Source organism: Saimiri boliviensis, chromosome 16 (assembly GCF_048565385.1).
Source record: "Saimiri boliviensis isolate mSaiBol1 chromosome 16, mSaiBol1.pri, whole genome shotgun sequence".
NCBI classification, from domain to species: domain Eukaryota; kingdom Metazoa; phylum Chordata; class Mammalia; order Primates; family Cebidae; genus Saimiri; species Saimiri boliviensis.
This window is the reverse complement of record NC_133464.1, coordinates 47,596,027-47,611,136: the sequence shown is the minus strand read 5'-3', so window position 1 is coordinate 47,611,136 and position 15,110 is coordinate 47,596,027. Positions and strand designations below refer to the sequence as shown.

General features: G+C 34.7%; 1 pseudogene; it reads right to left on the bottom strand.

Annotated features, from left to right (window-relative positions):
• Positions 1-2,259: 2,259 nt before the first annotated feature.
• On the bottom strand, positions 2,260-3,917 carry LOC101038327 (protein phosphatase inhibitor 2-like; annotated as a pseudogene).
• Positions 3,918-15,110: the final 11,193 nt, after the last annotated feature.

The following is a 15,110-nucleotide window of genomic DNA, read 5'->3' as shown; positions in this document are numbered from 1 at the left end:
CAGGGTGTGATTAACAAAAAGTCTGATCTTAAAGTGTGGCAGACCAAGTGCCAGGCAGAGACTCTTGGGAAGTATCAAGGGCCACCCAGCTCACAAACTCAAAGAGCCCATTGCATTTAGCATCAAGAAACACAATTTTTGCTTGTGTGATTTTGGCCTACCTGATTCTTCATATCCATTCAAAAGTTTAATACTCAGCCCATAATGATCTGTAGTGTTATTCACAACAGTGTTCCTTATCATTTCTCCAAACTCTCATCTATTTTGAAGCTCATGAAAACAGTTTATGACACACATTGCCCCTTTTTTCCACAGCTATTTACAGATCTCCAGATCTGTAATTTAGTCTCCCTTATTCTCTAAAAATTTAGCAATTCAGCTTAGTATCTTTCTCTTCCAAACTATCCCTGCAACTTTTAGTAAATTTCATATCCATATATACTATGCTCTCAATATCCACTTACACATGCAGTTCCTTTAAGAATTCTCCTTTGATGGACTTCTGGCCCATGCTAGTTCAGCCATATGAACTTTGAAAATTACCAGTAACTCTTCCTCACTTATTACTAGGTTCGTCTCACCTTTCAATCAATCCATTGATACTACTGTATTTTCACTGTTCACCATGTCTTTCCTACCTATCTGACTTACATTTTATGACCACTCATAATCCCTTTCCTTTGTTCATAAGACTTCAATACCACTATCAACAACCTTTTCTGTTTTCCTGAAAAATGTTTACTGTTTTCACTAGTCAGCTCTCCTAAGTAATCATCAAATAAGTGAACTTGAAGGAGAAAACCTCACAACAATGTCAAATGATCTCATTTTAATATCCTGACCACTGAACTCAAAGGAGTCCTTAAGGCTATAGGGTGATACCACTTCACTCCTTATTCCATTTACTCTCCCATTATTCTGCCTAACTGTCCCAATTATTCTCCTCTCTATGGAGCTAGAGCATTTTTCCCAGACACATATTTATGGCTATTATTTCACTGAGAAAGTAGAAAGTATATGAAGAAAACGACTGCATGGATCCATCATCAAATCTATGAGCCTTCCTGTACACCTATCCTCTTCCCACAACAAATGAGCCATATGCTCCTTTGTAAGTCTTGGCTCTACACTTGTGCAATGGATCCCATTACCTCTTGTTTACAAAGTGAATTACTCCTGCAACTTGCCTATCATGTTCCTGTATGATCAATATTTTCCTTATTATTTGGTCATTTTCATTTGTATAGAAACATATTGCACTTTCTCCTGGCTTAAAAACAAAGCAACAACAAAAAAATAAAAGTCCCTTGACTCTGCCTCTTCCTCTAATGCCTGACTTGACTGTTCTGTTAAACAAAACTCATTGAAAATGTAACTGTCTGAACTCTTTCTCTTCCCATCCTCTCTCCAGCAAACTACATTCAGACTTTGCTTCCTCCACTCTAAAGAAATATCACGTGCTGTTGTCATCTCTGCTCACCTGAATCCAGTGGTCAATTATCATTTCATGTTTAAGTTGACTTAACAATATCTTTTCACACCCTATTATCATTCTACACCTTTTAGAACATTAACTTCCTTAGACTATAACTACATTCTACTTTGGCTTAAATTTGTTGTGCAAGTTTAACCTGAAAATTTGTGGGGGAAAAAAAGCTAGTTTTGATGAGAAAAGGTTCAGTCCTTTCCCTGTTATACAAAGAAACTCAACAGGAACTTTAAAGGGGTAGTGGGACAGAAAATGCAACAGTAACTCTTATAATCCTTTTCAATTAAACAGACAAATCAAGTTGAAGACAAGTATTAAAATATTGTTCAGCCTGAATATTTATCAGACTCTATATCCTGTTGTTCAATTGTCTTTTGATTAAAAACAACAACAACAAACTTTATAAGAGCTATCGCCACATTTAGAGTGATAAAATAGTTCCCCACCAAAGATAGTTTTTAACCTCTAAAGCATAAAAGGCTATATAATACTTTATACAAATTAACCAGTGTTTTTACAAAAGTAATGCTGTTTTGGATTGATTATATTACACTGTATTTGTGATAAAGCACTAGACACAAGAATATACACATATTATCAATTAGTCATTTTCAGCCTAATCAGCTTCTAAGGATATCATTTAATTCTTGGCAATATATAATAATTAGTATACATTTTGTTACTTAAGTCATGAATTGTGGAGAACAAGAAGCAATGTATTACAGTAACAGGTTTTATTATATCTAACAGTTGCAGTGTTTCTGTGAACTTCATGATTTGTTTTGCTGGTGGTCACTTGTTGTAGATCCTTAATTCTTCTGTATTCAAGCTTTCTTCGTCGGCAGTCTCTAACATTTCTTCATCTCTATCATCTTCATGTAGGTCTTTTGCAATTAATTGTCTAGCTAGTTCAATATTGAGTGCTTCATTGTAGTGAAGCTTCCTTTTCATTTCAAATTGTCACTTTTAATTTTTTTTTTAATTTCAATTTGTATTAGAAGTTCTGGGGTACATGTGTAGAATGTGCAGGTTTGTTGCATAGGCATACACATGCCATGGTGGTATGCTGCATCCATCACCCCATCATCTACATTAGGTATTTCTTCTAATACTCTCCCCTCCTTATCCCCCCACCACTCTGCTATTCCTCCCCTAGCCCTTACTCCTTGACAGGCCCTGGTGTATGATGTTCCCCTCCCTGTGTCCATGTGTTCTCATTTTTCAACACCAACTTATGAGTGAGAACATGCAGTGCTTGGTTTTCTGTTCTTGTGTCAGTTTGCTGAGAATGATAGTTTCCAGTTTCATCCATGTCCCTGCAAAGGACATGAACTCATCCTTTGTTATGGCTGCATAGTATTCCATGGTGTATATGTGCCACATTTTCTTTAACCAGTCTATCACTAATGGGTATTTGGGTTGGTTCCAAGTCTTTGTTATTGTGAACAGTGCTGCAATAAACATATGTGTGCATGTGTCTTTATAGTAGAATATTTTATAATCCTTTGGGTATATACCCAGTAATGGGATTGCTGGGTGAAATGGTATTTAGAATTCTAGATCCTTGAGGAATCACCACACTGTCTTCCACAATGGTTGAACTAATTTACACTCCCACCAACAGTGTAAAGCGTTTCTATTTCTCCACATCCTCTCCAACATCTGTTCTCTCCTGATTTTTTATTGATCATCATTATACCTGGTGTGAGATGGTATCTCAATGTGGTTTTGATTTGCATTTCTCTCATAACCAGTGATGATAATCCTTTTTTTTTTTTCATATGTTTGTGGGCTACATAAATGTCTTATTTTGAGAAGTCTCTGTTCATATCCTTCACCCACTATTTGATAGGGGTGTTTTTTTCTTGTAAATTTGTTTAAGTTCTTTGTGGATCCTGAATATTAGCTGTTTGTCAGATTCGTAGATTGCAAAAATTTTTTCCCATTCTGTTGATTGCCTGTTCATTCTGATGATAGTTTCTTCTTCTGTGCAGAAGCTCTTTAGCTTAATTAGCTCACATCTGTCACTTTCTTTCTCGTTCTTCAGGTGATAGGTCATTATCCTCCTCTCTACTGCTTTCTTGTTCCAGACTACTTTGGCTCCAGTTCTTCAGCAGCAGCAAATTTCTTAACTAAGATATCTGGTGCCATGGCTTCAGTGGTCTCTGTATCACTACATGAGTCTTCATCATCCCCCATCTTTTGATAGTAAGGAGTGCTTGGTTCATCTATTTAAATTAGGCCATAGTCTTTGTCTGCTGGATGATACAAAGGATGTTAATTTCATCCCACTTCTGAGATTTTTTGCTCAGCTTCTTGTCCACATTCCCACTGAGCTGTTCAGCCCAGTCACCATAGAGGAAGCCGTGGAGGTCTCCTTCTTCAGGATCCCCATGATGGGCCCGGGCAAGGCCGTCCAGGCCGCCATTGCCAGGTGCTTAGGCTTTTGGCTCAGGGCCACTGCTTGGCATGGGGTTCACGGAGAGGGCACTAGCAGAGACCTACCAGGCAGCCACAGAGCCCGTTCAGGGCTAAAGTGGCCGCATCTGCTGTCTGGGAAATGGCTACCCGAGTGGTCGTCCGGAAACTACGACCCCGAAGCCAGAGCCAACGCTGAACTGGCCCCTTAGCCGCTGGCACTTCACCCGCGGCTTGTGGGGTGAGGCCCAGAAGAACTCCAGCACAGGAGCGACCCGGGGACTCTCAAACCAAGCGGGCCTGCCTTCTCGGGATATCTTACTTTGGCTTAAATTCTTTCACATTGGCAGCTGGTCCTTACTGCCCTTTGCTTATTCTTTCTCATTTTTTGGATCTGAAATCTCTTGTGTATCTAGGAACTCAGACTTCAAACCTCTTCTTTATTATTTCTGCATTCAGTTAAGTTATTTCATGCAGTCCAAAGTCTGGAAAAGTCATCCGTATGTTTGATAACTCTATTATATCACTTTATTCCCAGGTCTGCTTTTGTTTTTGGCATATCATAAGTCCTTTTTGAATTCTTTCTCTATATATTTGAATATAGAGATGAATGAGACCTAAAATATCGGTACCTTTATACAAGGAGCCATTGAGATGGTTATTAGCAGGACCAGTGTCAGTCTTTGGACTTTCATCATTTATTGAGTTCAAATCAGGAATTCCTTCCTTCATCATGAATTTATTTTAAAATGCATTGTTTTTCTCTTAAAAAATGGTGCCTGTCAGATGATTGATGCCTTTATAATTGACTATCAGTCATTAAACTTTCCATTTACAGTCAAAATATACTCAGCACTATTCAATCTCTTTAATTTTGAGGATGGATACAGTGACTTGCAGTGGCATGATAACTGGCAATTTGGATGTTATAATAAATAAAGTGGATAGAAAGAGACAAATAGATGACATATAACATTCCTTACACAAATGTTTAAAACACAATAAAATTACAGCTTTTATTTTTATTTTGGACTTAGATATGGTGTCAAGTCAAAGAATAGTGTGATCTCAGGAAATTCATATATAGCTTCACATTCCTCTTTTGAAAAATGAAAAAAAAATAGTAACTTTCTCAGTGAGTTGTAAGGAGTAAACAGTAGTGTATGCAAAATAGTTTAGAATGGTATCTGGCATCAAAGAAGCTCTTTAAAAATTAATAATAATCATTATGTTATTTTGTAATCAGTTAAATCAAATTGACACCAAGTTAGAATTATATTTATTGAGTACACCTGTGATGTCAAGATACACTAATATATGTAAGAGATTTAAAATTGAATCATAGTTTACTTCCTTTCAGTGTTCATTCCTTCTGTAACAAGTGTGGTATTTACTTATTTTAATATTTTTATTATTGTTTTACTTCAAACATAAAATCACCACATGTCTTCAAAATATAGTATTCCAATGGTTCCTTCCTGATTTGCAGAACTGGCTATGGGAGGAAAATAATAATAATACATATTAAGCTGATTATTTCATATGTTCTCCAAATCAGTCAGTTTCTAGACTACCTCTGTTGGCCCAGTACTATAGCATATTTTTGCAAATGTCAGGACATTCCTATAGCTTCTAAAATCTTAAAAACTCATCTTCAATCTTGACACTAAAACTGTTTGTACATATTCAAACAAATATTTGACTTTTGACATTCTGTTCATTTTCCTGACATTTTAAAAATTTATCTTTATTGATTCAATTAATTCTCCATGAAATGTACTTTTTTTCATGCTTGCAATATTTTTTGTGTGTTTGACAGAAACATTTAAGTTAATATAAAATTTAGGTTAAGTACATTAAATTCTAAGAATTCTAGTTCATTATGTGGTGACCTTTAGAGAATTACTAATGTTAGAAAGTACACTTTGTCAATGAATATTTACTTAGAGAAGCATTGTATTCTGTTCAAGTGTTGCTTAAATAGAATTTATACAGTAATAGGTCACCTTGAAAAAAATATGCCAGATAGTGAAGGAACTGAGAAATAGGTTGAGTTAATGAAAAATGCATTGATGATGCTAGAATATTTGTCTGAATTCATAGAGCAAATTGGTGAGGGAGACATAAGTAAGAAGAAGACTTAACATTCAAAACGTACTTTTTAAAACTAGTATCAGCAGAGCAAAGAACTGTGGTTTTTCCCAATATCTTAAACTAAGAAAGTAGACTGGTGACACAGGATTTTTTTTCGGTGAAGCTTTGCCAACTGGTGACCTCTGAGGCTGGTGACAGCCCTACCCAGGACCTCCTTCTGCTCTGGGATTGCCCTTGGATTGCCACAGGAGGCACCCCACCCACTTTGTTCAGCAGACTGCCCTTGGCTTGTGCTCCAGCTTGGACCCAGCACTCACTGGGGGATCCACACTTAGTTTGCAGCTGGGCCAGGCATGTGGTAACCTGCTTCCACCTTGGGCATGTGCATCTGGATGAGACGAATGCAGTGGCTCCCAAGAAACTCAGAGATGCCAGCAACCCTGGAACCCCATTATTCCCATCCTCTGCAGCTCAGTAGACGTTGTGTTAACAGCTCTTTCAGTCCTGTTGCCCCACTCCAGCCTGTGGCCCCTGGGCTGATCCAGCTTAACTGCTGCTTTCTGTTGTGTAGTGCAGCTGCCTGACACCAGCAGAGGACTAGGGTAATGAGTTCCTGCCTTTTGTTACCCACATTTGGCAGTTCCCAAGTTCTTGTCTCACTTCCAAGAAGAGTGCAGTTACTCTAACAACTGAAGGGTGAGCAGGTTGGAGGCTTTTGTTGAGTGACAGCACAGTTTTCAGCAGAGAGGGGGCAGCCAAACCAAAGTCGGGTAGCCTGTGAGGTGTGAGAGTCTGGCTGAGTCTGGGATTTTTGTAGGCTCAGAAGGAAGGAAGTGCATGATGACTGACCCATGGCCAGGAGGAAGTGGTGCTGAGTTGGTCCATGGGTGGGTGTGGAAAAAGCACCATCCGACTGGCTGAAAGGCATTAGTAAACTCCCACTCTATGTCACGGACTCCACTTGCCACTAGAAGCCCAGCCCCGAGGCTTTAGGGCATCTTTGACTTAATGGTTGGGTTTCACCAGGAACCTCCTCTACCTAGGAACATACCTGCCTCCCGCCACCATCAATAGCACCTTTTATTATTGTAAATTCACAAACACTACATCTTAGATTATAACCATTTAGTGCTAGCAATGAATAATTATATACTATGAGAGGAAATATTTTAAGACAGAATTAGTGACTATAGTTACAAAGTTATACGTTTAGCTATTATCTGTTTACTTTTGGATAGATGGGTGTCTTTATAGTGGCTAAAAATTTTACTTTCATTTTCATACAATAAACTTAAAAAAATGTTTAGTTAAAGCGTGTTTCCATCAACTTAATTCCGTTTTTATGTCTCCTCATGCAAGGAGCAAGAGGTTGGTAGACAGTTTAATTCAAACGAGAGTTCAGAAATTAGAAACTTGGCAAAACTGCCAGATAGCTTCCATTAAAAAATATCAACTAATCAAGCTGTGTCAACACTTTTATTCTCCTCATTTATTCTGCAAGGCAATTGAAAATCCGTGAGATTTATAAGGTATTGACCATAATGTTTGCATCTTCTAAATTTTAATGAATCATTTTTCCCTATTATATGAGTGCTCCCAAAACAAACTCATTATATTCTACATTAAAATATAATATTTTAATTATGGAAAATTTTTATGACTTTATCTTAATATTGTTAAAATATTTATTCTATAACTATAATCATATATATGAATACATTTATTTGTGTTTTAAAGTCTGTCATTTTCTGTTTCTTTTATGAGAAAATGAATTGTTTTCAAACTCAGCTTGAAATCTTCATTAAAAATAAAATGTAATGAGTTATGCAGTGAAATTCTTTTTAATGTCATTTATATATAAGTAGAATTAACGAATGAAAACAATATTTTCCATGGTTTCAAAAACAATCCTCCTCCACTATTATTGACACAGTCTGTGAATAAAAGTATCTAATTTACCATGTTCTCAAAGAGAAGTGATGGTTATACCTTTTTGAAACCATGGTCTTCTAGAAAATGGGGAAATCCCAACATGCTAAAATCAGCAGTCTCTATTATGTCAGAGGCATAAGCAGAAAAATAAGTCATGATTCCTTAAGTTAATTTCTGAATTAAATAAAAATGTGTGGAATTGGGAGAGCATAAGATAGACAAAGGAGGATTAGAAAAGTTATAGAAAATCCTTGAAGAAGTGACAAGAAAGTAGGTTTATTTTTATGTTAGTCTTCACTTATAAGTTGTGAAGGGCTTCTAAGCTTACACATTGAATATATCCCTAATTTTCTCATGAAGTCATGAAGCATGGTTTTATTTGACTATCATTGGTTTGGAGAAAAAGTGATTTGAGAAGTTGTCTCTTTTATAAAATGATATTCTATGGATAATTAATTTTCATATCACTAGATTTTAAAGAAAGCAAATAAAACAATGCTAAGAACTGTTCTGATTCACATTTTATCATACCAGTTTTCAAAGATAGTTTGTAATTTTGCTTTTAGAATATCCAGAGAAGTGGACATGTTGTGTTTATATGTGAAATGACATACAATTATTTTAAGATTTTGGAGAACATGATAAATGAAGAATTAAAGAATCTCATTTTCCAGTTCCTAATGTTCCCTTGAAGAGAATGCCTAAGGTAAAAGCAATGTTAGTTTTTCACCTCATTTCACTGATACAGTAGTAATTCACAGAAGTGCCTCTGTAAGTTGAGAAAGCATATCCAGGTGTATAAATCTGAATGCATTTGAGCATTTGATTTTGGCTTCAAGCTGCATTTTTCCTTTATATCAGAAAACCTTTGAGACACAAGTGGTTAAATGAAGAATAATTAGAAGCAAGGTAAGATTGAATAAGCATAATCTAAGTACAGAATGATGCCTCAACACTTTCTGTTAATGAATATTTATGTCCTTTTACTGCTTGTACAAACACATATTTCTGTGCATATTTAGTTGGCTTTAATACTTTAAATAAATTTTTAAAGGTTTAAACTTAATACCTAACTTTTTCTTAAAATATATCTTTATTCAAATTATTCATTCCATTGTACACATCATAACCTCTTACTTTAGATTCCGGATGGTTCCATAATGTTTGGCTAAGAATTTGTTTCTCTAAATGCTAAATAGTTCATACATTTAATGAGAAATATATAATCTTGTATTTCTCTGAACTTGCAAATTCACTTATACTTTATGTAAGAATGTACCATCAATTTATTTTTTTTAAAAGAAACTGAACAGAATGGTTACGATAGTATAGTTTGAATTTACATTTTGTTTTTAGAGCATAAAGGGAAGTAATAATTCTCATATCTTCATAATATATATTATAAACTTCAAAGCTCTCTAATATATGAAATAAATTTTTCACCTTCCCTCTGTTTGCTTTGTTACCCTATTATTACTCTTGCTTTGTGACATTTTGTTTCTGCCATTTTATTCACCAAAATAAAAATATTGTTAAACATATTTTATATTAATATACTTTGAAATATATCATATAAGTAGCCTCTGTGCAAATTAATGCTCTTATTTAAAGTTTGTTTATTAAAAATATGATTAGATTTTCTAGATATTTGCCTGTTTACTTTTAAGTGTTTGCATTAATCACTGTGATTATTCCATTTTTTCTAAATTACTTTTTGTTCTTCCTTCTGTAATACTGTCATTCCCCTTTCCTTCAGCCAACTAGAATACTTAGTTAATTTATTTTTTCCCAAATGAACATTTAATTATTGACTTTATAATTATGAAAAAGTTTCATCTACATCCCCTAATATTTTATGTCATAGAAAGGTTTCTTTATACAAAACTTATTTGGGTGTTTGTATTTTTATTCTTTGCGGGCCTTTCAAGCAAATCCTAAGGAACTAGAAAAGCCAAATCAATCTTGAAAAAGAGCAGAGATGGAGATTATGCACTACCATATATCAAGGCTTCCTATTATACTGCAATAATTAAGACAGTGTAGTATTAAACAAAAGTAGAATATACACTAATTGAACAAAAGCAAGTAGAGAAAGAGACCTGCCTCTATAGGCTCATGATCCCTCTCTCTCTCTTGCTCTCTTTGTCCATCTGTCTGTCGGTCTGTCTGTCTGTCTCTATATATATGTGTGTGTGTGTGTGTGTGTGTGTATATATATATATATATATATATATATGAAGAAGTATAGCTTATGTTTTTAATAAGTAAAGCTGAAGAAATTTGATATTAATTTTGTGTTTAAAAACACCTTGAAGTTTCACCTCATACCATAACAAAAGTCACTATTTCCTAATAATTTAAGAATTCAGTAATTCTCTTTGTGTGTGTGTGTGTGTGTGTGTGTGTGTGTGTGTGTGTGCACGCGCGCACATGCACAGGAGCCAAGACTTGACTGAGTACTGCAGAAAAGAGTGTAACCAAGTTGCCGGATAACTAAACATATTCCAACATATTCCAACTTGCTCATTAATCTTTGGAGTCCTTCAAATTAAACAATATGATAGCAATCCTCACCTATCACAATGTTTGCATTTACTGTGCTAAGTAAATAATATTTCTTTCATGTATTTAATAATCTTTGTAAAACACATAGCACAATATTACTATTTCTCGTTAGAGAATCACAGTGCCTGTTTCCTGAAGTAGCCCAATCTTCTACATAAGATTTAATCTCACTTCACAGCTGACTGAAATTCAAGGGCAAGATATAGTTTTAAAGTATCCCAGGTGAAAGAAATATTGTATTCCCTTTTTTTCCTGAGCAAAATAAATCTGTCCTGCTCTGCTTACTCCCTCCAGAGTTAACCTTTTTATTGTTTATGATGATTGCCCCCTGAAAGCATTTGAGTGTCATGAAATTTATAGACTTCAGGGAAATGCGAAGAACTTCTTCCTGTTGTTGTCATGGCTGACGTGCACCTTTCCTGGGCCAACATGGCACCTTTCCTGGTCCCACATGGTCCCTTCAAAATTCAGTAGTAATTCCTCTAGAAGGATCTTTTCTCCCACAAGCTGCATTCAGCCAAGAGGCTTTTGCTTAGAATCTCAAGGCAGAAGTGCTACATGTTCATTTTCAGCCTCTGCAAAAATGTATATATGCCACTTTTGGATTTATTCATGCAAACAGCATTCCAGTTCCTAATGTCTCAGTTGAGGATTTCCAGCCCTATTTCTAATGTCATATTACACCTGTCTCCCACATCAAAGCACCAGAATTTCAATTTGCCCCGCCCCTGAGATAATCCACTTTAATCTATCTCACTCCCTATTGCCCCTAGAAGCTATATTAGACAAAATTAACACTTCATTCATTCTGGGACAAAGATAGCATAAAATCATACTGTGATTGCCTACACATGATGTTCATAAAATAGAAAATAAACGTTTCTTTTCTTTTCTTTTTTTTTGGGGGGGGGGGTAATGTATCCTCTAGTACTAAAATTGTGAATTTGCGGGGAGGAATCCACATTCACTAGGGGAAGGAAATCAACAAAGCTCTATTTATCTTAGTAATTCCTGTGTTTCATAAACAAGAATAAAGTAAATTCCACCAGAATATTTCAGGAATCTATATACATGATAATAGTTTCCTTACCTAACATACATTTACAGGTATTTATTTCTTAACATCTCTTTTTTCAGCCACAATAATTTTCACACTGAAATCTGTGATCCTATATACTTATTGAGGGCAATTAGAAAAAAGAAGACAAAGGAAGTTGGTAGTAAAATGAGAAGTAAAGGAAAAGGTAGATAGATGTGTACATTTTTACAACAATACTTGGAATAGGTAAATGATACAGATGAATAAATAAACTTGAAGCTACAAGCCAATGTTTATTTTAAAGAAAAGAAGCCAAAATAAAAGGAAAAGTTTACGCCAGGCATGTTTTTTTTTTTCCTGTGATGGAATCAAAGGTAGAAAGGCAGAATTAAATATATATTAAAAAGAAAAAGAGTGTGCTTACTCGACTAAATAAAAGTTATCTTGATGACAATCAGGTTTAAAGAATATAAAGTAAAAATTTTAAGTAATTGAAATTCTAGATGAAAATCAGATAACTATGCTAGAAAATACAACTTTGGAAGAATAATTTCTGAAAAATAGAAAAACTTATGTTAAATTAATAAAAGTACCATCTGAATAATCTGGAAAGAATAAATTCTGACAAAATTTTTAGAAAATAAAAATTGGCTAGTGAAAATTAATTGTCTATGGGCCTTTACAGTATAAGTAATTTAAATGTCTATAATTGTTTGACTTGATGTCCATGTTATCAAACATTTCAGTGATCAAGAATTAACAATTAGGACACTGAGCTGTAAAAACTGGTAAAATTATCACAGAGCTTAGAGAGGTACATGTAAATCGGTGACTAATAAATGTGTGTTTTGAATAAATGAAACATGAAAATAGATTTCTGGAATATTAAAGGTTAAATTTATAAATATAATTTAGAAATGATGTGAGTAGAGATGATAATTTAAATATTAGATTGGCTAGTGCTTTCTGGGAAGAAGCATTAAAAAATAACACTGATAGTGTCCAAAGATGCCCTTTGAGAATATTCAACAGGAAGTGTTCAATTGAATAATTCTATTCATTAAATTGCTATGGTATATCAAATATGCTTAATTCAAATCTCCCAGGACTGTCATCACCTTCCAATAGCTCTTAATTTTTCCAACCTAATTTTATTATATTCATGGGCTCTAGAGAAAATATGATATTGCTTCAAATAAACCTGTACTATTTAGCGTCTATGATTTCTCCAGTGCTAAATAAAACCGTAACTCAGTTTCCTTATCTCTAAGATTTGGATAATAATGGTGACCTATTTCATAGATATTAGGGAAATCATTTGAAATCATATACAATTTCAAATTGTATACAATGTCCGTTATAATGTCCATTATGTAAACCGGTATTTAGCAGAGATTCTGTTGATCGTAATGTCCCTTTTCTTTTAAATCTTCTCTATCCGGGATATGTATGTATGCAGTGTGTATGTTCCTTTTGATAGGATTAAAAATAATCAGCCCTTACTTTTTGGCAACCATGAAGAACACAAAAAAAATAATCCCCATTTGTACTTTCCTCACTTTTATACTTTTGTAATATTAAAAATTGGTGACATAGAGGATACAATTAAAATCTGCAGAACAATTATGTAATTCTAATATCATGCATATCACTTTCATTGTTAGTGGGGCTAACAATGTTAGCTCCATTTCAGTTAAGCTGAAAATGTCTCCATAGCATTTTCCATGTATTGCAGAAGCAATACCTTGTTGTTATCATCAAATATTTCTGAAAATCATTGCAATGGTGGCATAACTGTAGGTTAGCGCAGAAACACATCACATTTCTTCTTTGCTATTCATATTTTCTTTAGTGAAGTAAAATTTCTTCATTCTACTTTCAGCTTTTAATTTCATTTTCTCTCTTAAGTGTTATTTATTCCCATATATTAACCATTCCTTATCTGAAATGCTTGGGACCAGAAGTAATACGATTTTCAGTTGTTTGGGATTTTGAAATATTTGCATATACATAATGAGACATTTTGAGGTTGAGATACAAATCTACGCATAAAATTTATTTTTCATACACAATTTTCCAAGATAGTCTGAAGCTATTTTTACACATTTTAAAAAATTTGTTCATAAAATAAATTTCTTATACAGTGAACCGTCAGAAACTGGAAGTGTTACTGTCTCAGCCACCCACGTGAACAATCTGAGGTTTTTTTTTTGGCATCACCATCATTCTTGACTCTGAATTTATAACTACTGATAAACATTTTCTTATATTTCTTCACACATAAGTACTTAACCATAATAAATATGACATAATATTGACACAGTGAAAAAATAATATGTTTAAGATAACTAAGCAGCACAGTAGCTTCACCAAAATACTTTTAAGAGCTGTTAAACAGCAGCAACAATAAACAACAGTAGCCCTTCAGTCTGCACCTAAGAGGCTGTGTTTTGATTAAAAGGTTACTGTATACAATATTTTATCTTTTTTCTTTTAGGTGAGAAAAAACACTAGAAACAGTTGCCAGCCAGGAAGTGGATCCGCTAGGGATGAGGAGCAGACATTCAGCTGAATGGCTTTTTAAAATGCTTCCTCCAGAAATCATCTATCTCATTAACAACACTCTGTCTTAGAAGTTGCTTTCTGATTTTATGAACTGACATTATTTCTGTTTCTGTTATGAATACATGCTGCTTTAGTCCTTCAATAAGCCCATCATACGTTTTTACCATGTTGTGATGGGCCCTCTTTCTGCAGTGTAAACATCATCTTTATGATCACTATTGTCATGATCACGTCGGTTCAGAACCATTTTGGCTATTTGATCATCAGTCAATGAATGAAAAACTGCATTCTCATTCTCACTGTTAAAAACTTTCTCAAGTTTCACTTCTTCCAGCTTACTGAGGGACTCTGAAGATATTTTTTGCATATGTAAAGAGATCAGACATCATTATTTTTTTCACTTAATATGTGGAATCCTTCAAAGTCACCACCTTTTTTATTCTCATCACAAAACGTGGTTTCCAAGCATGCACAACTGTGTCTTTAGTCACTTTGTTCTAAGCATTGGCAACAGCATCTGCAGCATCCTTCATGATAAACTCCTTTGGAAAACCTACCTTGGTGATATGACAGTATTGATGAAGTCAAATTTAGGGGAAAACACGTGGCATAAGCACGATTTTTGAAGAGAATTTCAGCTGTACAATGAGCAGAACAGTTGTCAAGGAATAACAAAATCTTGCAATCATCATTCAGACCAGAGTCACTGCAGTGAGCTCGAGCTGGTGGTACAAAATGTTTGTGAAACCAGCCAAAGAAGTTGCCTTGATGATTCATGCTTTTTTTGTTAGTATAATAATGGAGTAAGAAATTTTCTTCTTGAAAAGAGTGAGGATGCAGGCTCTTTCCTATCACTGGAAGTTTACACTTAGGATTGCCTGTTGCATTATTACGTCCCACCACACTTATTCTGTCCTTGGCATACTTAATTCTTATAGGGGATGTCTTATCAGCTCTAGTCGATGTCTTTCTAGAGCAAGAACACCCAAACAGTAACGAATGTTTCAT